The sequence below is a fragment of the Ambystoma mexicanum genome, chromosome 3q, assembly GCF_040938575.1.
Source record: "Ambystoma mexicanum isolate Mex_15411 chromosome 3q, UKY_AmexF1_1, whole genome shotgun sequence".
Lineage (NCBI taxonomy): Eukaryota > Metazoa > Chordata > Amphibia > Caudata > Ambystomatidae > Ambystoma > Ambystoma mexicanum.
Window position 1 is genome coordinate 162,594,961 of NC_090926.1, and position 24,840 is coordinate 162,619,800.

A 24,840-nucleotide genomic window follows, 5' to 3' on the forward strand; every position below is an offset into this window, starting at 1 on the left:
AAGCTACTTTTGTCGCAGCAAAGAATAGGCTTGAATTCGAAGCAAGACCAAAGAGGGTGCCTGGCTGGATGTCAAAGACTGAAAGCAGCCAAGAATTGGTTATCAGCTGTGAAGAACAGTAAAACGTGAGAATCCGAGGCATCCCTTGATAAGATGCAAGGAGAGAACACCATGGGTGCCAAGTTTCTTTATTTAAAGACAATGTAAGGCTATAATACGGGCAAATTCATGGTCTCTGATCACGTGAGCGGAGGATGAAAATAGACTATCGGCATAGTGCACCAGATTGAAGATAGCGAGCGCTCACACTCCCTTATATTCCCAGAGACGAGAAGCTACTACAAGGCTGAGTTCAAAGACAATGTGCATGGCAGACGGCAGGAGTGATGAGAGATGTTGGGCTAATTGGGTGGGGAGATAGGGTCAAGTTCACCCACCGGCACTGGGGTACCAGTTTATATGCTCCTAGAGCATCAAATGTTCCAGAAGGGTACAAGCATGCCAACCAATCATAGTAGGCTGTATAACAAAGAGCCTTTTAGTTTGAGAGCCAATGAAATGTTATGTTTCTAATTATTGTCGAAGATGACTTGCACAGTGACTTGCACTAGGGGAGGGCATGAGTGCCTACCTGGCTGCAGAGACCCAATCACGATCCTATCCCATATAGAAAGTATACTTAGACGTTCCTTTAAGCCAATCATAATCTCCCGTAGGTTTTCTTAGTTTGCCAAGTAGTATGATGTCACTTATTATGAACATTTAGTACAAATGTGTTTTTTTAAAGATGTTTTGAGATTATGCCGTGCGACGTCCGTTGATGTCTGTTGTACTCCCTGTTTTAGAGTTATTTGCCAACTTCCTGAGTCGGTCTTATTATTTGGTTTGGAAAGTTATTCTCCTTCCCATCCATAGTACGACTTGTTACCTTGCGTGAAAGGGCCTCTACGGTTCACGTGGTAGCATGTCAGATGGTTGACGTAAAAACACATCGTCCTATAGACCCAAGTGCTTCGGACGATCGCGTGCCCTTTGCCATCTAGCCAGAAGAGCGCAAAGGTTCCTGTGGAGAGTGGCCGATATAGAATTCTTGCAAGAAAATCGATACAGGTGGGATGGGTCCCTCTTTGACGAAATCCATCTTGGTTTCCACAGACGCTTAGCAGACGGAAGGCGAAAGTGGTTATTTGGAAAGGGGAGTTGATACCGAAGCTCTCGAGCTGAAAGAGCGAATGGTGAGTAGACTAAGGGAAATGGCAAATTGAGGGGATGGGATTGTGGTAATTAAAAAGTAATGGGGGGCTTAGAAAATAGCATAAGAAAAGTAATTGGTTGTGTTTTCTGTATATATAGAGAAGAGATAAGGAGATAAGCCCAAGGAGTCCTGGTTCAAGGGAATTTCAGAAAAAGCCATTATACACTTCAGTGGAAGTAATCTAGGCTACCCAGAGGATAGATCTATGTAAAATAACGGCTTAAACCCCTATTGGGGTATATTTAGAGGCAGTGGTGAGGAAAACGCACTGAGGATTAATGTGAAGAGTCGATTAGGCTGTCTGTTTGTATTTATGTTATATTGAAGTGTGGAAGAGTGTCATGGAATGAATCACTGTATCAATGAATGCAATCAAAGGATACAGGGCTATGGCCACTTCAAAAGGATACACTGGAGGAAGAAGATCAGGTCTTGTGATTTCAAGTGGAAGATCTCAGGAATCAGAGCTTTCAATTGATGACACTCTATGACTGTAATAAAACACAGTCCGAGAGAGGAATCAATGGAAAGGGCGCAGAACAACAAAAACACTCGCCAGGCTGTGAAGAACAAGGAGTATATCAATATGTGTACTGTAGTCTAAATTCCCTGTTGCTGTACATAAGTGAAAGTGCCTTTGATGTGGAATATTTCTTGACGGAGTAAAGAGTTAATGCCCTTGTAGTTTATAAAAACGGAAAGACGGTAATCCCATCTGCTCGGTTGATGCAGCTCATAGGTCCTCAAATGAAGGTAAAACTAAATAATGTCTATTAAGCCCCTTCAGGACCGGAGAATAATTGCAGCTGGAGAGGGTTTCAGTTGAGCGTAATCGCCGTGAATCACAGTTGCAATATTCATGTAATAAATACAGCAACCTCTGTGTTAATACGGCATACACACATAATATGTAATTGTCCCGGGAGGATAGCTCAGTGGCAGCGTGCGCGTCTTGGAAGCAAGACGACACAAAGCAACACAGGTTCGATCTCCGGGTCCACGCTTAGAAACCTCTGGGTGTTTAAGCACGTTATAAATACGTAACTAAGACAAAAAAAAAAAAATACAATTACGCAACTAAGAAAAACAAACATTTCTTGTAACAGCGCCTCGATGCCTGCGGGCTGTGTGAGTGCTTTATAAATGTAAAAAATAAAAAATAAATAAAATAAATAATAATAACACAAAATAGTTGCTGTTCAGAGCGCCGTAATACCTTGCCCATGAGCCGCTGCAGAGTTCCAAGTAGCCCATGTGAGTCTCTGGAATCAAGCGAGGTTCACTCGTGCGGGCTAATGGAGAGCGAGAGAGCTCCGCAGATAAACCAGGCAGCGGATGGAACACAGGAAAAGGAGACCGCTTTGAATATAGCGCGGCCGTGGGTCTCATCTGGAATCCGGAAAGCTGTTCTGAAAAAAGGTTTGTGGTCGTGACAAGGAAAAAACAACAATGCTTCAGCGTGAACACAACGCCGTAGCTTACTTAATCAGAAGCAGCGAGCAGCTGAATCCAACACTGCTAAATACGCTATAATAGGACAAGTGATCCAGAAGGGTGCATGTGACTCTAACAACGTGCGTGCAGCAAATGTCATTTCCCTGGCAGAATGTTGAACAATCTCCAGTGCGTATAGAATGGTCTAGCCGTTCTATATGCAAATTGTGCAGTTTGAAGACGGGGAGCCGTGGGAACAGCAACATCAGAGGAGGTAGGTGTGACGTAGAGCGACAAGAAAGTACAGAAAACTAAGGAAATGTTGAGAAAATATAGTATCTAGCTAAGAGAAGTTGTCGGTATCGACTTAAAGCTAGATTGAGACTATTGGAAAATAGCAGCGGGAGCGCGCTTATATTTGTTTTATTTATAAATGTATTTTTGTAAAGCACCGGTAAGTAGTCACAGTCAATTGAGACTTGTCAAATTGAAGATGTTACTCCTTTGATGCACTTGTTTAAAACCCTGCCAAAACACACGCCCAAGCTCAAACAGTATAGTGCAGAATGGGTGAAAGGCACAGCAGATAAGATTTTTTTAATGCCATGGCTACAAGGGGGATCTTTAGCAAAAGCAGTATTGCAACAAATGTCCACATACTTGCATGCTGCATACACAAGAAAGAAATTAGAGAAGAGGTTAGCTATTTTAGAGCTTTGGTAAATGTATCAGGTAGAGAGAGAGGATCCACCACCTGAGGATTGGATGCTTAATCAGTGTAAAGAGGAAGGTGCCAAGCCTTTTGCTCCCCTTGCCTCGCTTGAAGAAAACGCAGGGTTTTATCCATTAAAAGAACTGAAAGCAGCGACGGGGTATATTAATCCAATATATGAACCGCCTGCTTATAGCAGTGACGATAGTCCAGAGGAGGCTAAGGGAATAGAGGAGACTTTTAAGGACTTACAAAATCGGGAACAGAAAGGCGAGCAATCAATGTATAGACAGATATAGAACAAGCAATTAAAAGATGGAAAGGAGAAAAGGATAAAGCTGATGAGGTAACGCTCGTACAGAACAAATGGATGGGAGGTCAGATTTAAACTAGATGGGAAAAGCATCGAGGAAGTTAGGCAAAGGGAAGACGGAGCCAAGCAAGATTGAAAAGACAGGGAACGAGAAAAGAGATTAAAAGACGATGAGCCGATAGTGGCGACAACTGCTGTATTAGGAGGTGCAACAAAGGGTGGTGGAACAAAGGAAGTATGATAACAGACAGAGAGCAATGGAATAACTGGATAGACAGGATAGGAAGAGGGAAGAAGAGGAAGTGAAGAAATTAAGAGAGAAGAGGATGCAGAGACGAGAGGAAGAAAGAAGAGTGGGGAAAGGAGAGAAGAAATAAGAAATGAAGAAGAAAGAGTTAGATGGGAAGCAAGGAAGTGGAGAGAAGTAGATGAAGAATTAGAATGAAAAAGGAGACAATGGGAATGCACGATTGATCGCATTCAGAATGAATTAATGGAGCACAGTCATCCAGTGATACAATGGAGTGACATAGAAGAGTTCCTCCCATTACATGAAGCAATGTCAGGGCCATTTAAAGTTATATTAGATGAGGATTTCGATATAGGGAGTATCAGAGATAGGATCGACAAAGCCTATGAGGATTTAAGAGAAGGTTGCAAATTGGAAAGCTGAGGGAAGGAAGATCAATTCCTGGTCGTCCTATCACGAAGCAAAGAAAAAGACCCATTCAGTCTCGAGCATAGAGCTTTGTCCTTAGACACGCTGACTTTAGATAAGGTAGAAAGAGAGCAGAGCCATACTAACTGGGGGCTAGATATGTCAGACGAGGAGAGAGAAACCTTCCATGGGGAGGAGGGAGGAAGTGTATGTGTTCCTGAGGGATGTCTGCAGACAGACAAGGGAGTAAGATTGTCTGATCTAGAACAACCTAAGGATAGGATGCCAGATCCTATGACATATCCAGAACATCCTAGAGGAAGATCATATAGCGAGAAGGGAGAGTCAGCGCCATATGTGAGCAGGCTGAGATCATTGCCAGGAAGAAGGCAATCAGGAACAATTTTTCCTAACATGGATAGGCAAACACAGGGTAGCGGATTACAGAATAGGATTTAGGCAGTTTCCCTTATTGGAAAAAGGAGGGCTGAGACCACAGTATATTCCATGGCCACAGATGGACAAGGATAATTTAAGGTGCAAACTCCCCAGTTTAGTTGCAGTTGCGGGAAAATGGATTTATGAGTTAGAAAAAATGACCGAAGGAAATACATTGCCAATATGGGATTTCAAGGGTCTCCTAGCAGCTATTCTTGGGGAAAGAGCAGATGATGTTTGGACGAGAGCAGGTTATTTGAGTGTCACAGCACAAAACACGGCGCACAATGGAGCACCATTTAATAAACTGTAGGGCAGATGTTTGGAGAGTTCTTAGAGTACAATATCCTGATCTATCAGATATGGGTGCGATTACACGAAGAACGAAAGACGTTGAAGACCTGCTTGCTTACATTCAAGACATTCAAGAGTGCTCGTCTCTTGAAAGGCATGAGCCGTGGAGTAAAACAGTGGCAGTATTTTACCACATTTTGTGTCAGGGACTGCCTGAGCCAGTACAAAGGCAACTTAAGTTAGTGGGGATAGAAGCAAAAGCATGGCCTGAAATACAGTTGACTGTAGTGCATCACTGTCTGCTGTTACAAGAGAAGAATAAAAAGAAGGATGATGCTAGAAAAATTGAGGAAGCAAAGTCAGTCCAGAAAAAATGATTAAAGTATGCCATAAAAGGAGTGGTATTAACCAGCAGAGAAGGGCTAGAAGTACAGCAAGCAGTGGACACATTGCAGGTGAATAATCAGCACCCAATGAATCAAGGAGGAAGTGGGTTTATACCACGAGGTTGAGGCATGGGTTACAGAGGAAGGGGTGGATTTCAAAACACTCAAGGTCGTTTTCAGAATGAGCAGAATGAGAATCAGAATGTGCAAGGAGGATTTAACCAAGGAGGGCTAATTAGACGAAACCCTCCTATATGTTGGACATGTGGAATGACAGGACATATTGCACACACATGTGGGAGCCAGGGGTGTATACAAAATGGTGAATCCTTAAGAGGGGGGACAGCTTATCCTCCAGCATATCGCTCACAGGCTACGGATGAATTCGCCAAAGATCAGACAGTGTATCCAGCACAAACACTGCAAGTACAACAGGTACTGCAATCACAGCAATTACAGCAGACACCATTGAACCCACTGCGGCAGTTGCAGCACCCCCCCATGTAGATACAGCAGAATGCAAACACAGGGAAATTATTGACACCTAGAATAGAGGGCGTCACAGTGGTAGGAGGGAATCCTTTTGCAGGTACATGGGTGTGTATGTATCCACAATAGGACAGCTCACAGGGTGACTTGATGTGTTCAGTACTATCCGTGACACCAGACCCTCAAGAGGAACCAAGGGTTTATTGTGATGATAGGAGGCATTTTTATTTGATACTGGGGCTACATGTTCATGTCTACAAGAGAGAAAATACCCAATGTCGGGAAATGCCATGAATTCTCAGTCTCTATAGGAGAATGTGATATGTCTGTTCCATTGTTGTATTCACGGAAGACACAAGTTAATAATCTAGGAAGAGACTTAATTACAAAACCTATTATGACGATTTCTTTTACTGATGAAGGTATAGTGTGCCCCATTCCAGGGATACACTATATGAATGTTGGTGAGTTTATATTGGCATTTGCGGGGGTTGCCGATAGAGCCCAAAATGTTCCTTTATGTGGTGAACATTCTGTTAACATGGCTACCTGGCTTAGCGGGAAGGACTATGAGGATACATAATTAATTCATATTTAGACCACAGGTACCTTTGGACGAAGAGGGGGGACAGACTATTCCCTTAGAATTTAGATGCAGCCATAGTAAGAGTGGAAATGGTAATGCTCAAAGGCACAGATGATGAGGGTAGGCCATGGAGAACAGTGATTGCCATTGGGGAAGAGTGCAGATTGACTGACATCACTGACAATGTCATGTTTAGAGATGATCCAGCTGACAATGAAGTGGTGTTCTTTATGAGCATTATGTATTGGATCTGAATAGAGAAAAGGGAGATCCCACAGTGCATGATGATAATGTGACAGCGTCCAGCATTTTTTGACGAAGACTTGGAAAAGATGCCAAGTGTTTTATGGACAACATGCCCTTATGATGTAGGCCTATTTAAGGGAGTGCGAGAGGTTAAGATAAAGCTGAAACTAGGAGCAATTTTACCTCTGGTGAGGCAATATCCAATGACTCGAGAGGCAGATGAGGGCATTTTTGAGATCTCAGCATTAATGAAGCAATGTATTTTGGTACAGTCATAGTCATTGCGTAATACCGCGGTGTGCCCTGTGAATAAATTAAAGGGAGGGTCGTGGAGATTCATACAAGACATGAGACCGATTGACCAGATTGTAGAGCCTGAGTTTCCTTTAGTTCCAAATCGGCGACGATATTATGTAGTATCCCAGTAGAAGCACGATATTTCATGGTGATTGACTTGAAGAATGCGTTCTTCTCAATTCTGTTGCACAAAGACTCACAAGACTTAACTTCCTTTACGTTTCACCAAATTTGATTGAAACATAATAGGCTCCCCGAAGGGTACTGTGAGTCCCCATCAATCTTTAATTAATAGAGTCCCGCAGATGGACCTTAGCAATATCGATTTGAAGAGTACTGTGATACAGTACATAGATGATATTCTGATTTGTAGCATAACAGAAGATGAGTGTAGACAAGATTCGATTCAACTGATGGCTATCCTCACAGACAAGAGATACAAAGTAGATAAAGAGAAGTTACAGTATTTCCGAGAAGAGGTGTTGTACATAGGCCAGTCAATCTCACATGAGGGAAAGAAGGTGACACCTGAAAGAGCTGCAGCAATTATGAAAACTGCAAAAGTGCACACGGTAAAGCAGATGCAGACTTTAAAGGAAGCACAGGTAAATAAGGAGAAAATAGAATGGACCGAGGAAGAAGAGGAAGGATTTGAAGAGTTGAAAAAAAGGAATTTGTATGGCTCCAGCTTTAGGAATTCCCAATAACGCTGATGAATTCTTTTTATTCTCACACACTGATGGGACAGTTATGACAGCAGTGCTAGCAAAGAGAACTACATTAGGGTACAAACCTCTGGAATATTACAATAGAATGCTAGACCCAGTTGTGAAAGGGCATCTTCTGTGTGAACAGTCAGGCATTAGCCACGTTTGCAATTGAGCAGTTTGCAATTGAGCAGTCTGCAAGTATTGCAATGGGTTATTGAATTACACTTTTTGAAGAGCATTCTTTCATTGCCATTTTGGAGAAACCCAAGGGTACATTGTACACAGAAGCCCTATGGGATGTCAAAAATGTCAAAGTTATATCTAATCCAGCAATTAAAATTTTTAGATATAAAATAGTGAACCCTACCACATTTGTAGCTGAGCCAGTGGCAGAGGATGAGCATGTGCATGATTGCAGGCGCTACGAGGAGTTTTATGATAACATGCCACGCGTTAAGGAAAACACATTGGCAGGAGGGAAAATTCCCTTTATTGATGGTTTCTCGAAAATTGATCAGACGAGTTGGAAAAAGCATACTGGCGCAGCCATAGCGAGGCATAGAGCAAACAGAAAGTTTGAGGTTGTGGCAAGTGCAAGAATACGTCTCACTTTTCAGCACACGCAGCAGTATTGATAGCGCTTATTGCATTGCTTGAAAAAAACGAAGGGCAGGAAGTGACGATATACAGTGACTCCGCCTATGTGACGTTGACTGTGCATGCAGGGGCTACCTCTGAGCGGACGGCACTCCAATGCAATACGCATCACTATTGGACAGGTTTATTAAGGCACTACAACTCACAGTAGCCATAGCGATAGTTAAATGTGCAGCACTTACTAAGCAGACTGATTTTTTTTTTTGCTGGGATGAAGCCGCAGATGCAGAAGCCAAAAGGGTTGCGTGTTCATCAGATATTTCAAGTTTTGATGCTCCAGAAGTTAAGGAACAGGTGGTTAAGATTATGGTGGTAAATGAAGGGTTTAACCATTTATCAAGAGCCCAGTTAATGGACATTCAAGGCAGTGCAACACAAGAAGAGCAAGAGCTATGGAAACGGAGGGGGTGCTCTTTATCCCCCACAGAAGCATTGCTGTGACAAGACCGTAATAGAAAGCCGGTCATGCCAGTAGCATTATTGAGGGTAGCTCTTGAACAGCGGCACTACCAGTGCATCTAACTAGGGAGAGTCTCGCTTCATCTATTGCAAAAGACTGGTTTGTACCAAACCTGTTAGAACACGTTGCATTTTTTATAGTAAATTGCATCGTATGACAAAGGTTTACCGCTGGGCACACACTGTGAACAATTAGAGGAGTGATTCCTTTTCAGCATTTACATATTGACTATGTTGATATGCTGAAGTACTTAGTGGATACAGGTATCTGATAGTGTTGGTGTGTCCCTTCTCCAGGTGGATTGAACAGGTCCTTCTACACACCTCAACGCCACTTTCACAGTGAAGTTTTTAGTACGTGAAGTCTATCCAAGATGGTGAGTGTGTGAAGTGCTGGTATCCGATAATGGGCCATATTTTGCTAATGAAGTATTTGAACAAATAGCATTGTTATTGAATATTAAACACACGTTTTCTTCTGCTTATCACCCGCAAGCGAATGGAATATGTGAGAGACTCAATGGTCTCTTAAAAGAGAGGGTCACCAAGCTACAATTGACACTGAAGATGGGATGGCTATATTGCCTGCCCTTAGCACTATATGCCCTAAGGAATCAGCCTGGTTTGGACCATCACCTCACACCCCACAAATTAGTGACAGGGAGGCAAATGAGAACGCCTTTAATTCTTCCATCAAGGAGCAGAAGTGATACCCATAGTTCTGCAAAACTGTTAGGAAATGAATTAAATGAGTAGTTAACATGTTTAACCACTACTATCTCTGTCATTTCAGATCAACGCAAGCACCAGGGGGGTCAGTCTCAGAACACAGATGAAGACCATTCAACAGCCAGAGGTTGTTAAATATTATCAGCACACAAGTTGTTTATTGGTGACATGCTGCTAATTCAGAACTTTACCAGAAAGTGGCACGAGCCTAGATTTGTTGGCCCGTTCATCGTGGAAGACATTACTCTGTCTGCAGTAAAGGTTCAAGGCAGGAGAGCCTGGATTCATCTTAGCGATGTTAAAACCAGCACTGGAGAGGCCGACACATGCCTAACGATTCCTTCAGAAGCAAGACAAGAAGAAGAATTTCAGCACGTGCAGACTCGATCGATGATGAGGAAGAAGGACAATAAACCAATGGATTGATCGATAAGTGCAGATTTGCACTTGGACTGTGGCTCTCCTGAACACTCCTTATAGATATTATATCAGGCGTGCAAATTCATTTCTTGAGCCATATAGTTCTTTGAAAATAAACTTTAGAAAATTGTCAATGCATCATAAAAATGCCTGAGCTAGATTTTGAATTCAATTTCGACAATTGGAAAAGGGAGCAGTATCCTGATTCATTCCTTACTGAGTATTTGTTTGATTGAATCTATGGTTTTGACAAACAACGATGCCCATAGGATCCTACTTGCTGTTTTCATATTTATTCTTAGATCTTATCCTGCTCTTGAGCGTAGTGTCAACATACCTACTTTTTTACATGATCCTAAAAATGGCCCTGCGATAAGGAGCCTGCTCACGGCAATAATTGAACAGATCCTGCGGCCTGAATTGCCTAATTAAAAAGGGTTTTTCCTTCCTTAAAATAGTACTCAGGCACAATGAGGAATCTTGAAAATGGTACGATTTTAGAAAATGAGCGTGGCCAAGAGATTCCAGAATGGCACACGTGGTCGGGTTTTATATGTTGGTTTCTCATATATGTGATCACAATTATGCTTTGTGCCTTCTTGTTTCTTCTGATTTATTATTTTATTGATCCAAAGAAAGCAGAAATTCCCTTGACTACAGTAACTCGTGTAGACTTACCAACCACCAATTAACCTAGCTCTCAAGTGTTTTCTGCTCAGAGCAGAGCTGCTTTAGAATTATTTCCATTGGCAGCAACCATTCTGTTGGGAAGATGTAAAAAGAGTACACAGGAAGATAATAATATTGACACATATTTAGACAGCACGGCACATTAGGATAATAACACGTGGTATCAACACATGAAAAAGATGTGTGAAAAAACCTCTAAGGAGAGCTGCTATGTCTGTGCACTCATACCTTATGCTGTGGGGACCTCCAAGATCTTTATAGCTACAGAAGTACCAGTACAAAAAGCTCATCATTTCACGCATGTTGCACTCTGCCAGACACAAGGTCAATTTCAGGGTCGAACAGCATGGTGACTGAGAAGATGTCTCCAAGACAGGACAATTATATACAAGATTTGAAGACGAAAGAAAAGCCAGAGACACGAAACATAGTGATAATATATGAACAGTCTGGAATAAATGGAGCAGGTATCAGAAGAGAAGAAAACAAGATGATAGATTGTCATGGCAAGAATCCAGAAGAGATACAGAGATGCAAGGAAAGCGGCCAGTTACAAATTAGGGGAAAAGTGCTGACTACAGAAGGATGGGTGGAAGGCCTGATTGTGCACAGGGCAGCAGCAATAACAGGGTTTTATGAGCCAGTTATAAATACAGCAGAGCATGAATGCAAGCACCCTAGGCCAAAGATTGTGAAGCTGTTAACATGGAAGCTTGTGAAGCTGTTAATAATGGTACAAGGGAGATTGGAGTAAATCATCTGTGTGGCTGAATCTTTGATGTACCAGGTATGAAGGATGCAATAGTAGTTCTAATGGATCATTACTGGGCCTGTGGGTCCAGAGTTTATATGAAGCTGCTCAAGGATTGGGGAGCGATGTGTTCCCTAGTGCTTATTTACATTCCAGCATTAGTGATCCCAAAAAGTGACCTGAATATTGAAGAATTTCCAAAAACAGATGCCCATTTGAGAAGGAGGAGATCACTTGAATTCCTCAATCGAACTAAGAGGGAGAATTATTTCCCTGCTAAATCATTAGAAGCCTTTGATGCTATTCCGTATGAGCACAATTTGTTCAGCCAAACTGCAGAAGTCTTTATGACTATCTTTATGCTAGGAATCCAGATGATGGCCAATGCCAAATGGCTACAGATTACCAGATGGGAACTTCTGTAAATGATCAACACCACTATTAAGGGATTCAATGCGATCAAGGAGGAATTGAGGGCCATAAGGCTGATGACTCTCCAGAACAGATATGTCCTTGATATGATCACAGCAATGAATGGAGGTGTTTGCGCCAAAATTGGAGAATCATGTTGCACATTCATACCTTCTCATGATGACGAGAATGGGACTTCGATGGAGGCATAAAGCTGTTAACAAATCTGCATAATAAAATGGAAGATTAGACAGAAGACATTGCGGATGACAGCTGGTTCGCAACCATCTTCTCATGGGTTCCACAATGGATGGCAAATATCTTCAAGCTCTTGGGAGCTATACTCATGAAGGTGATGTTTGGATTCTGTGTAATCGGGATAATAATTACACAGTGTAAGATAGATGTCGAGTCAGGATTCAGACCCAAGCAGTTGACAAATGAAGAAATCAGAGACTACATAAAGGCAAGTATCTTAGTACCAGAGGGAACGAAGGACCTGCATCCAAGGAATCACAAGGAGTATACAGGACGATGGATTTATTGCAGCCCAAATGGACAATGTAGTCACACTACCCGGAGCATTGATGAACATGTAAAATCAGCAGGATCTCTGAAAGGAGTAATGAAAATGTGGACTACAAAGAAACACTTTTTCAAGAAAGGATGTCGAGATATGGAAACGGGTGAAGGAGTGGTTGATGAATCAACCAGACGGGAGAGTGTAGAGGAGCAGCCAAATGCCTCTACAGGAAGTGCCACCTCTATTCTGCCTGTATGCTGGAAACCAGAAATTGCGACATGTGCAATACCAGTAATGGTACCTATACCACAAAGAACCTTTGAGGCGAAGTATCCACTAAGAAAGCCCCATGTTAAGTACCCCCGAAAGACTGATGGTCTCCTGAGAGAAGGGCCTGAAGAAGTGTGAAGATGTGGAAAGTAGAATCTTATGACATTACGGAAGATGAGAGTGACACATCGGGAAGGATGACGAGAGAAGAGAATGTACATTTTACAAATGTACAGACGTTGCAACACAAGTAGACCAAGCATTCACAAGGCTGGCTATACGTAGTATATAGACTGCAGGTAGTGCCGCCAACATATATGTATATAGAGTTCTGGACATTCGATGATAAATTCTAGTAAATGAGTCTCCATGAAGGAAGACAGATTGGAAGCTATGTCACAGCAAGACCAAAGAGGCTGCCTGGCTGGATGTCAAAGAATGAAAGCAGCCAAGAATTGGTTATCAGCTGCAAAGAACAGTAAAGCATGAGAATCCGAGGCATCCCTTGATAAGTTGCAAGGAGAGAACACCATGGGTGCCAAGTTTCTTTATTAAAGACAATTTAAGGCTATAATACAAGCAAATTCACAGTTTCTGGTCACGTGAGGTGAGGACGAAAATAGACAATGGGCATGGTGCACCAGACTGAAGATAGCGAGTGCTCACACTCCCTTATATTTCCAGAGACGAGAAACTACTACAAAGCCGAGTTCAAAGACAATGTGGATGGCAGACGCCAGGAGTGATGAGAGATGTTGGGCTAATTGGGTGGAGGATACAGTCCAGTTCACCCACCAGCACCTTTGGTATCAGCTTATGTGCTGCTAGAGCATTGAATGTTCCAGAAGGGTACAAGCATGCCAACCAATCACAGAAGGCTGTATAACGAAGAGCCTCTTAGTTTGAGAGCCAATGAAGTGTTATGTTTCTAATTATTGTTGAAGATGACTTACACTATGACTTGCACTAGGGGAGAGCATGAATGCCCACCTGATTGTAGAGACCCAATCACAATCCTATCCCATATAGAAAGTATACTTAGACATTCCCCTTGAGCCAACCACAATCTCCCGTAGGTTTTCTTAGTTTGCCACATAGTATGACGTCACTTAGGACGAACCTTTAGTATAAATGTGTTGTTTTTAAAAGATGTTTTGAGATTATGTCATGCAACGTCCGTTGATGTCCGTTGTACTCCCTGTCTTAGATAATTGATATTAAAATACAGTTATTTTCCAACTTCCTAAGTCAGTCTTATTATTTGGTTTGAGAAGTTATTCTCTGTCCTATCCATAGTACGACATGTTACCTTGAGTAAAAGGGCCTGTAGGGTTCAAAATCCATCTTAACACAGAGGAATACACTAATACAGATACATGAAAGAGTGCTTTACAGAGGTGTTCAACATTACAGATACATAACGGCAGGCTTTTCAGTGGTAACAACAGAACAGATTGTTACTCACCAGAATGGGGAGTACGTAAAACAGGCCGGACCTCTAGTGCTGGGGAGTTGCTTGAAGGAGCAAGGGTTGGAGCCTCCACCCAAGCCACCTCTCTGTGAGGGAAAGAACTCTTTAAACCGATATGACCACCTGCTGAACTGTACAGACAAGGGGACCGATCGATCAAAAGAGCGGGGAGAACACACCGCCTCGAACCCAGGCTGTAAAGGAAAGGATAACAAGTTAAACTATATGTCAATTCTAAATCCGGTTTCCCCAAGACTATAGCCCTTAAGTAGTACCTGGTTTAACTCCCCTTAAGCCAAAAGAACTGGAACAACCTATAAAGCAAAGAGGCTTTAGTATATAGCTAAATGTGTAACTCTCCAATATTGAAAACCAAGAAAACTATAATTTACCACTGGTGGAAGTAAGATTGGTGTAAAGAATCCTGGGTAACAACGAGTATAAAATGAAAAAAAAGGAAGGTTAGTAAGGCAGCTATCCCCAAGCGGAACAAGGGTTGCACTGGTTTCGGGATGGTGCACCACAGCAAAGTGTTCCAAAATGCACTTTAGAAATGAAGCCAAAATCCACAGACGTGATGACAGTCTGATGAAAGAGGGATTCCAATTATAGAGTTGTTCTTACCAGAGTAATCACTATCCAAGAGTCCAGGAAGCAGGCAAGGGTTCTGGTACACGGGCGGTCAAAAAACAGCAGAATCAATTATCCAAGAGTCCAGGAAGCAGGCAAGAGGTCTGGTACACGGGCGGTCAGTTAACACAGCAAGATCACTATCCAAGAGTCCAGGAAGCAGGCAAGAGGTCTGGTACACGGGCGGTCACCAAACAAATCAAAATAAGGTTTAAGAAGAAGGAGTCTGTGTGCAGGCAGGGTTGGTACACAGGAAAACAGGAACTTCCAAAATCAAGGTACAGAGAGAACACTTCGGAAAGTATGCCGGTTGTAACTTTAAACAGAAGCAGCGTTCTGTACGCCGCTGTGGAATAAGTAACAAGAAGGAGGCGTACCGTTTGAAAATGAGGCTCCCGTATCAACGCCGGGAACTACAACCCTTGACAGGTTTTCTGGGTAATGTAGTTCGTGTAGCAATTTTCCACGGCATCTGCCAGCGCGATAAGAAGGGCGCATGCCGGCGCCGTAACCCTTTATGAAGGGCGATCACTTTCCTGTCCCTTATTCTGGCGTTACCTGGAACTCCCCAATTGTCCTTGTGTACACCGGAGGAATGAGGAAGAACCCGGGGAACGTGGTGCGGCTGAGGGCAAAGTGTAACAGCATGCACCCCCAAAGGCGGCGCAGACCCCTCCAAGCATGGAAAAGGCGTAAGAGAGCCGGAGAATGTATATTGCATAAAGGCTCCCAGGACCTGTCTTCGGGACCGTACCCCTTCCAATTAACCAAATAAAAGGCGCGCCCCCTACGGAGACGAAAATCCAGGATGTCCGCCACTTCATATTCATCATCCCCGTCCACCTGAACCGGAGGAGGGCGATCGGGCAACCGAACAGAGGGTGGACAAGGTTTCAGGAGACAGACGTGAAATACAGGATGTTGATTCCAAGAGGTAGGTAAAGAAAGGCGTACAGCCACCGGATTTATAATCTCAGTAATGGGAAAAGGACCCACGAATCTAGGCAACAACAAGCGTTTGCCAGGAATTCGCAAATTACGGGTGGACAACCAGACTTTCATGCCCACCTTATAATTAGGCGCCGGTTTTTTGTGACGATCAGCATTTTTCTTTGCCTTTGCTTGAGCTTGAAGTAGATGTGAGCGAACCGTTCTACGGGTCGTCACCAGTTCCCTGACACAATCCCGAGCCGCCGGGTTGTCAATGGGAAGTGTAGGATCAAAAGGCAAAGACCGTGGATGGCAACCATATAGGGCAAAAAACGGCGAGACCCCTGAGGCAGTATGCATAGAATTATTGTAAGCGAATTCAGCAGAAGGAAGCATCGTCAACCAGGATGCTTGAAAACGAAAGCAGAGACACCGGAGAAATTGTTCAAGGGTGGCATTTACTCTTTCAGTTTGCCTGTCCGTCTGAGGATGATAGGCAGAACTGAACCGGTCGTCAATACCCAATGAAGCAGTCAAAGCCCTACAGAAACGTGATGTAAATTGAGAGCCACGATCCGAAATCAGGATAGCAGGCAATCCAAAGAACCGGAAAACGTTCTGGAGAAAAAGGGAAGCCAAGACAGGAGCAGAAGGCAGGCCTGAACAGGGAATGAACAATGCCATCTTGGTGAAATAATCAATGACTACCCATATGGTATCAAGGCCTTTCACAGGAGGTAAATCCACAATAAAGTCCATAGAAACCATGTACCATGGTTTGTTGGGCACAGGGAGAGGGCATAACAGACCCACAGGTTTGTAACGGGAGACTTTGCATTGAGAACATACTGAACAGGATGCCAAATAGTCAATCACATCCCTTGACATAGTAGGCCACCAGGACCAACGGCGTAATGCCTCCAGCGTCTTTTGCTGACCCGGATGAGCCGCACTTAGGGAGTCATGAGACCAAGCCAGAGCACATAAGCGTGCCTGACCTGGAGGCACAAACAAGCGTCCTTGAATGTAGGGTAGGCCTTGAACCACATCAAGATTGAGAGTTTTACACTCTTCCTTATGTGCGGAGACCCAATCCGAAATCAAAGTGCGCAGGCTAGGTTGAGGGGTGCAGGCACAAACAACGTTACAAGGTAACAAGAGAGGTTTGCCAGAGACATTGTTGTCAGAATGGAAGGCAATGCGTGACAAAGCGTCTGCACAAGAATTCAATCGGGCCAGTCGATACGTGATACTGAAATAAAACTGGGAAAAGAAAAGATGCCAACGAGCCTGTCGGGCAATAAGACATTTCATTGATTTAAATGCCAAAAGGCTCTGATGATCCGAAAAGACCGTGACCTGATGTCGAGCCCCCAAAAGATGATGCCGCCATTCGGAAAAAGCGTCTTTTATGGCTAGGAGTTCTCGTTCTGTGATTGGATAGTTGCGCTCATAAGGCGTCAATTTCCTTGAAAAGAATGCAATCGGATGGATTTCCCCCGAGTCTGGACATCTCTGGGATAGAACTGCCCCAATAGCCGAGCCAGAAGCATCGGCCTCCACCAAAAATGGGAGTAAGGGATTAGGATGCTGTAAGACTGGAGCTGAAGTGAATGCTGCCTTAAGGGCATCAAAGGCTCGTTGTGCCTCCTGGTTCCATTGATAGGATTTCTTAGAACTGGTCAAAGCCGTCAGCGGCGCAGATATAGAAGAAAAAGAACGGATGAAGCGCCTATAGAAGTTCGAGAACCCCAAAAAGGATTGCAAGGCTTTAATCGATGTAGGAACGGGCCAATCCAAAATAGCCTTAACCTTGGAGCGACTCATTCGTATACCCCGACTAGTTAGATCATAACCAAGAAACTCCACCTCAGTGGAGTTGAAGACACACTTTTCAGCTTTGACAAATAGGTGGTTTTCCCTCAACCTTTGCAAGACAATTTGCACGTGTCTCGTGTGTTCCTCTCTGGAGGGTGAATATATGAGGATATCGTCCAAATATACTACCACAAATTGATCCAAACAGTCATGGAATATATCATTCATGAATGCCTGGAAAGTGGCCGGGCGTTACAGAGACCAAATGGCATGACCAAATATTCATACAATCCATAGCGTGTTTTGAAGGCGGTTTTCCACTCGTCCCCTTTCCTGATTCGAACGAGGTTATATGCACCCCTAAGATCCAGCTTAGTAAAGACTACAGAAGAACCGAGTTGGTCTAAGAGCACTGAAATAAGCGGGAGGGGATATTGATTTTTTACCGTCACCGCGTTTAATGCCCTATAATCGATACAGGGACGGAGGTCGCCCTCCTTCTTAGGGACGAAAAAGAGCAGAGAGGCCGCAGGGGACCTGGAAGGCCTAATGAACCCAATGGCCAATGCCTTGTCAATGTACTCCTTCGATACCTTATCTTCTGGAACCGTAAGAGAATAGACCCTACCCACCGGGACCTTAGCACCTGGCAGTAAGTCGATGGGGCAGTCGTAAGGCCTATGAGGTGGCAATTGGTCTGCCCCTCCTTTGTCAAACACATCACAAAAAGACTTGTATTCAGGAGGGATTTCGGTTTCGGGAGACTTAGTGATGGCTCCAATTATAGACATAGATGCTATCAAGGCTCGACAAGAAGACTCAGGGGACACACTAATGTCTAGGAAACACTTTTCGTTACACTCAGTGGAAGGAAAATGCACGGTTTTCCTTGTCCAATCGATGGCCGGATTATGATGTTGCAACCAAGGGATGCCCAAGATGACCTGGAATTGACGGGCTTTAATTAGATCGAAGGAAATTGACTCAGCATGTCCTTCCTCTGTTTGCATATGAATTAAGGAGGTATTTTGTGTAACTAGGCCAGAGATCAAGGATGTACCGTCCACAGCGTGAACAGCCTCGGGTTGGGCTTTAGAGACAATTGAAACATTCTTACTTGTGGCGTAATCGTAATCCATGTAATTCCCGGTGGCCCCAGAATCAATGATCGCCAAAGAATAAAAAGTACTACCCTCAGTGGTAAACACCACAGGAAGGCTAACAGGAGCAGAAACAGCACCATGAGAGTCCAAGGAAAGCACCCCCGGCGTAGGGACCCTGTCTATCGCCGGGTTCTGGCGTTTCCCGGCTTTTTGACAGGTCTCTTAGGGCAATCCTTCAAGTGGTGTTCAGCAGATCCACAATACATACATAAATTATGTGATCTGCGATAATCTCGTTGTGCAGGAGTCAAAGGACCTCTTACTGCCCCGATTTGCATAGGTTCCGGAAGCAAAGTAGAGGGAGAAGACTGGTCCACCTGAGGAGTAACAGGGACTGGCGACTTGCGTTCGCCCCTTCTTTCGGTTCTTCTAGCGTCTATTTGTAAAACCAGGTCTAGCAATTCACCAAAAGTGGTAGGAACCACTGGTACTGTGGCCAAAACGTCCTTTAATTCTTCAGACAACCCTTTGTAAAACACGGCTGATTTTTTCTCTTCCGGCCAATCGGTTTCAGCCGCCAGTTGGTTAAATTTAGTAAGGTATGAAAACAAAGAGGATGTGCCTTGATGCAGATTGAGGAACTCCAGGTCAGTAGCCTGAGATTTTTAGCGGGTGTCAAATACTCTGTTCATGGCAGTGATGAGAGCATCACAGTCGTAAAGGACGTAGCTATTGGATTCAAGTAACGGATTAGCCCAAGCGGCTGCTGTACCCCCAAGATGAGAGAGAACAAAGGCTGCCTTAGTAGTAGAATTAGGAAAAGCAGTGGGCCGACAGAGGAAATGTAATTTACACTGGTTGGTAAACATGCGATAATGTTTAGGATACCCAGAGAAACGTTCTGGGGGGGCCAGTGGGAACTGAGTAGCCATAAGCACCGGGGTAGCCGTAAAGCCAGAGGCAGAGGCTATAGGACCGGTCGAACTGATGCAGTAGCAGCAGACGTATCCACCCCCAGGGTGTGGGGGCTTGGAAAACTCTGCAAAGTGTCGATCCTTTGATGGATAGCACTATGTGCGGCTGTCATATCAGAACGAAGTTCAGATACCAAGCGAACCAAGGTGGTTAAAGGATCGACTTCTTCCATGGCTTCTGTTTTTGTTACTCACCAGAATGGGGAGTACGTAAAACAGGCCGGACCTCTAGTGCTGGGAGTTGCTTGAAGGAGCAAGGGTTGGAGCCTCCACCCAAGCCTCCTCTCTGTGAGGGAAAGAACTCTTTAAACCAATATGACCACCTGCTGAACTGTACAGACAAGGGGACCGATCGATCAAAAGAGCGGGGAGAACACACCGCCTCGAACCCAGGCTGTAAAGGAAAGGATAATAAGTTAAACTATATGTCAATTCTAAATCTCGTTTCCCCAAGACTATAGCCCTTAAGTAGTACCTGGTTTAACTCCCCTTAAGCCAAAAGAACTGGAACAACCTATAAAGCAAAGAGGCTTTAGTATATAGCTAAATGTATAACTGTCCAATATTGAAAACCAAGAAAACTATACTTTACCACTGGTGGAAGTAAGATTGGTGTAAAGAATCCTGGGTAACAACGAAAGTATAAAATAAAAAAAAGGAAGGTTAGTAAGGCAGCTATCCCCGAGCGGAACGAGGGTCGCACTGGTTTCGGGATAGTGCACCACAGCAAAGCGTTCCAAAATGCACTTTAGAAATGAAGCCAAAATCCACAGACGTGATGACAGTCTGATGAAAGAGGGATTCCAATTATAGAGTTGTTCTTACCAGAGTAATCACTATCCAAGAGTCCAGGAAGCAGGCAAGGGTTCTGGTACACGGGCGGTCAAAAAACAGCAGAATCAATTGTCCAAGAGTCCAGGAAGCAGGCAAGAGGTCTGGTACACGGGCGGTCAGTTAACACAGCAAAATCACTATCCAAGAGTCCAGGAAGCAGGCAAGAGGTCTGGTACACGGGCGGTCAGCAAACAAATCAAAATAAGGTTTAAGAAGAAGGAGTCCGTGTGCAGGCAGGGTCGGTACACGGGAAAACAGGAACTTCCAAAATCAAGGTACAGAGAGAGCACTTCGGAAAGTATGCCGGTTGTAACTTTAAACAGAAGCAGCGTTCTGTACGCCGCTGTGGAATAAGTAACAACAAGGAGGCGTACCGTTTGAAAATGAGGCTCTCGTATCAACGCCGGGAACTACAACCCTTGACAGGTTTTCTGGGTAATGTAGTTCGTGTAGCAATTTTCCACGGCAGCTGCCAGCGCGATAAGAAGGGCGCATGCCGGCGCCGTAACCCTTTATGAAGGGCGATCACTTTCCTGTCCCTTATTCTGGTGTTACCTGGAACTCCCCAATTGTCCTTGTGTACACGGGAGGAACGAGGAAGAACCCGGGGAACGTGGTGCGGCTGAGGGCGAAGTGTAACACAGATACACTGCGGAGGGTAGGATAAAAGAGGGGGGCAAAGGAGGGGTACAGCTGTGGCGAGTGGCGGGGAGCAGAGGGACAGGCACTGACTAGTGAGTCGGGTTGCGCAAGGGGTGATGAGATGGCCTAGGTGCTCAATAGGACTGACTCCTTGAAGAGATGGGTCTTGAGTTCTTTTTGGAATTGTAGGACCGTGGGGTGGGGGGCAGTCTGATGCCGATGGCGAGGACGTTCCATAATCTTGGGGCATACGCAGCAAAGGCTTGCTTTCTGGTCCTTTACTATTTGCAGCGGCGGATTTAAAGTCTGCACATGTCCTGACATCTGGTGGTGCGCTGTCCGCCGGAGTTGCAGAGTTTCTCCGCGAGGTAGCTGGGTGACTTGAGGTTGACTGCCTTATAGATGATGCAGCCAGACTTGAAAGTGTGTTCTGCATGCAGTGGGAGGGCATCAAAGATGCTACATTACATCCAGTGACCTATGCTAGCATATCAGGGCTAGAACACCAGGGCTACTGAATATAGATATTTGCTTATAGAGTGCATGGCCCTGGTGGTGTTATGGGGCTGTCACCACTACCACCAGTTCATTTATGGGAAACCCATCAAGGTAATTACGGACCATAAACTGTTGATTCCTATCATGTTGGGTTCTTCTTTGACACCCCTGGCAAGAATTGAAAAATGGCCATTAGAACTGCAAGACTACAACATCACATTGTCTTATCGGCCTACGGTAGACAATCCTGCTCATTATTTGTCCAGGCACCCAAGTCCACCCACAGTAGAAGTGAGGGGTATTGAGCTGGAAACTGAACACTACTTGTGTACAGTTACCAAGAGTGCTGTACCGAAATCGATGAGTGAAGATGAAATTGCGTTATCGCCAAGGGACAACAAGGGTTTTCAGATCCTTGGCCAGGCCCTGGTGAGTGGAGATTGGAAACAAGTTTTTCACCACATTGAGAAGAGCGCACAGGATGCAAAGTTCACAATGGAGAAACTTTGCCAAGTCAAACATGAGCTGACATTCACGCCAATGGGTCTGTTGTTATGGGACATGAGGATAGTGATTCCCTTAATACCAAGCGGGTGCCAAAACAAAGGCATTTCATTGTTAAAGGATGTCATTCCTAATGCTGGAAAGTAGGGTAGACAGCTATGTGAGGGATTGTTTGTGTTGTCAAGCAGCCTCCCCGGAGATCAAGGCTACCCAGTCCAGTCGATGCCCATAGGATGCCACTTGTGGGAGGTAATAAACATTGACTTTGGATAAACCAATGCTCAGACACACTTTTTGGTGGCTATTGATCAGTGGTTGAGATGTCCGGAGGAAGAGTTTGTGTCCTCGATTGTGATGACAGATATCATCCCAATATTGGAGAAGTGTCATGATGCCTACCCCCGGGGACCCAGACCAAGTCCAGCAGCCCCGGAAGCAGGCATCAAGTAATTCCAAGCAAGCCCAACAACCCCTGCTAGGGGCTATTTGGGTGCAGTCCTGGCATCTATGGCGCCAGGCTCATATGGAGAGTCAGTCCTGGCACCATAGGCGCCATGCTCATAGATTTAAACTTACCTGATGCAGACCATGCTGCAAACTTACCTGATGCAGACCATGCTGCAAGAACTCCAAGCCAAAAGAGGCTTGGAAGGGACTACTTTATCTGACATACTTACGGCGTCTTGCCGGAAATCTCAGAGTCAATATTGTTCTGGAACTCACCAATTCCTTCGAGCCAGTGAAGCAACTGGTTATCTACGCGCCCCTGCACTCAACGCAGGAAGGAGAGCTCATCTTTCCAAACCATCAGGTGAGACTATATAAGAGGGGACATCAAAGGTGATCAGTGGGGAGAACAGCGGGAGTGGGGGGGGTTAACGCTCAACTCCACAGGTGGTCAATTCCCTTTCTCCATTCGCAGAAGAATATTCCTACGGGCCAAGCAAACGAAGCTAAGTGGGCCAGTCCAGTCCGTCATCTGGGCACTACGCGTCACATTGGTGGAGACCGCAGCTTTCCAGTTCAGATCGACGCCCCTGTGGGAGCCAGGTGAGCGTAACAGAATGCGAAGAAGCCCACAAATTCCCACCCGGGCGTTATGGATACCTCAGAAACTGACCAATTGGCCCAATTACTAGGGGAACTGAGGGCTGAAGTGCATTCCGCCCGTCAAGAAACCAATGCTCTTAGGAGAGAACTGATTTTGTCAAAGGAGCAAACTGATGACCTTGCTAGGCAACTACTGCACAGCCACGCTGGACAAGCACCCCTACCAGGTCCCGGGGGAAATCCAGCTCCTGTGTCATTGAGTAACCCTGTGCAAATAAACCTACCAGGAAATATTCCATTAGCTCCGCCTGAACGCTTTGACGGAGATCCCAAAAGGTTTGCCGTGTTTATGAACCAATGCCGCTTGCACTTTTTATGCAGACCTGGAGCCTTCCCAAACAATCAAGCCAAGGTAGCCTTTGTATTGTCATATCTCAGCGGCAGTGCAGCTGATTGGTCAATCCCACTAGTTACCCAGGATGACCCAATTCTTTGGGATTTTCAGGGCTTTCAAATGAGCATGGAAAGACTATTTGCCCGGCACTCCCAAGGATAGGCCCTGGATAACAAACTTTTGTCCCTACGACAGGGTAATCAGGACCTTCTATCCTACATCGCGACCTTTAATAGGTTGATAGTGGAAACTGGATGGCCTAAGGTAAAACGAATCACGTTATTTCATTGAGGGCTTCGAGGAGAACTCAAGGATGTCTTGGCTCAGGTCGTGAACCCACCTCAAGACTGCGCTGAATATATAGACTTAGTGGTCCAGTTAGATCACAGACTTCAGAACAGAAAGGCTGATCGAGCCAAGTTTGAGAATCGGGTGTTGGTCAAAACCCACGCTAACCCCAAAGGAGCAGATGCTTCAGAACCCATGCAAATCGGAGGGGTTAAAGGACCCTTAACCCAGAAGGAAAGGGAAAGGAGACGGCAAATGCAATTGTGTCTATATTGTGGAACTTCTGGGCATTTTCTACAGGATAGCCCTGTAAAACCACCCACAAAGGTGGTAGGAGCTGCTGATAAAAGCCATATGAGTCAGACTCGGGAAACGACCATACATGACAAGCGTAAAGGTCCGCTTGCCGAGCTTGAAGAAGGATACTCAGACCTCGCATTTCATCATACCAATGGTCCTCGTAGATCCAAGGCAGCCATCGCGTATGCACGCAGTAAGGGCATACATTGATAGCGGGCCATAGGAAACTATGTGGACTACGAGTTGGCTTCCAGGATGAATCTACCTCTCTGCCGAAAAACCACCTCAGATGTCATCACCACAGTCGATGGAACTGAAATTGCCTCTGGGCCTGTAACTCATTCCACCGCAGAGATGACACTATTGGGTCAGGATGGGCATCGAGAGACTATTGTGTTTGATCTAATCAAAGCCACACAGTTCCAAATAATACTGGGGATACCTTGGTTGGAAACACATAATCCTTGTATTGATTGGCGAGAGAAGAGAATAACCTTCCCGGATTGTGCACAAACCTGTTACCCAAAGAAAAATCTGAACGCAGGCCTGGCCACAGTAACCACAGCAGTCGCGCAAATACCTCCAGAATACCAAGAATTCCAGGATGTCTTCCAAAAAAAACAGGCAAACACCTTACCACCTCACACATAGTACGATTGTCAAATCTATCTCATAC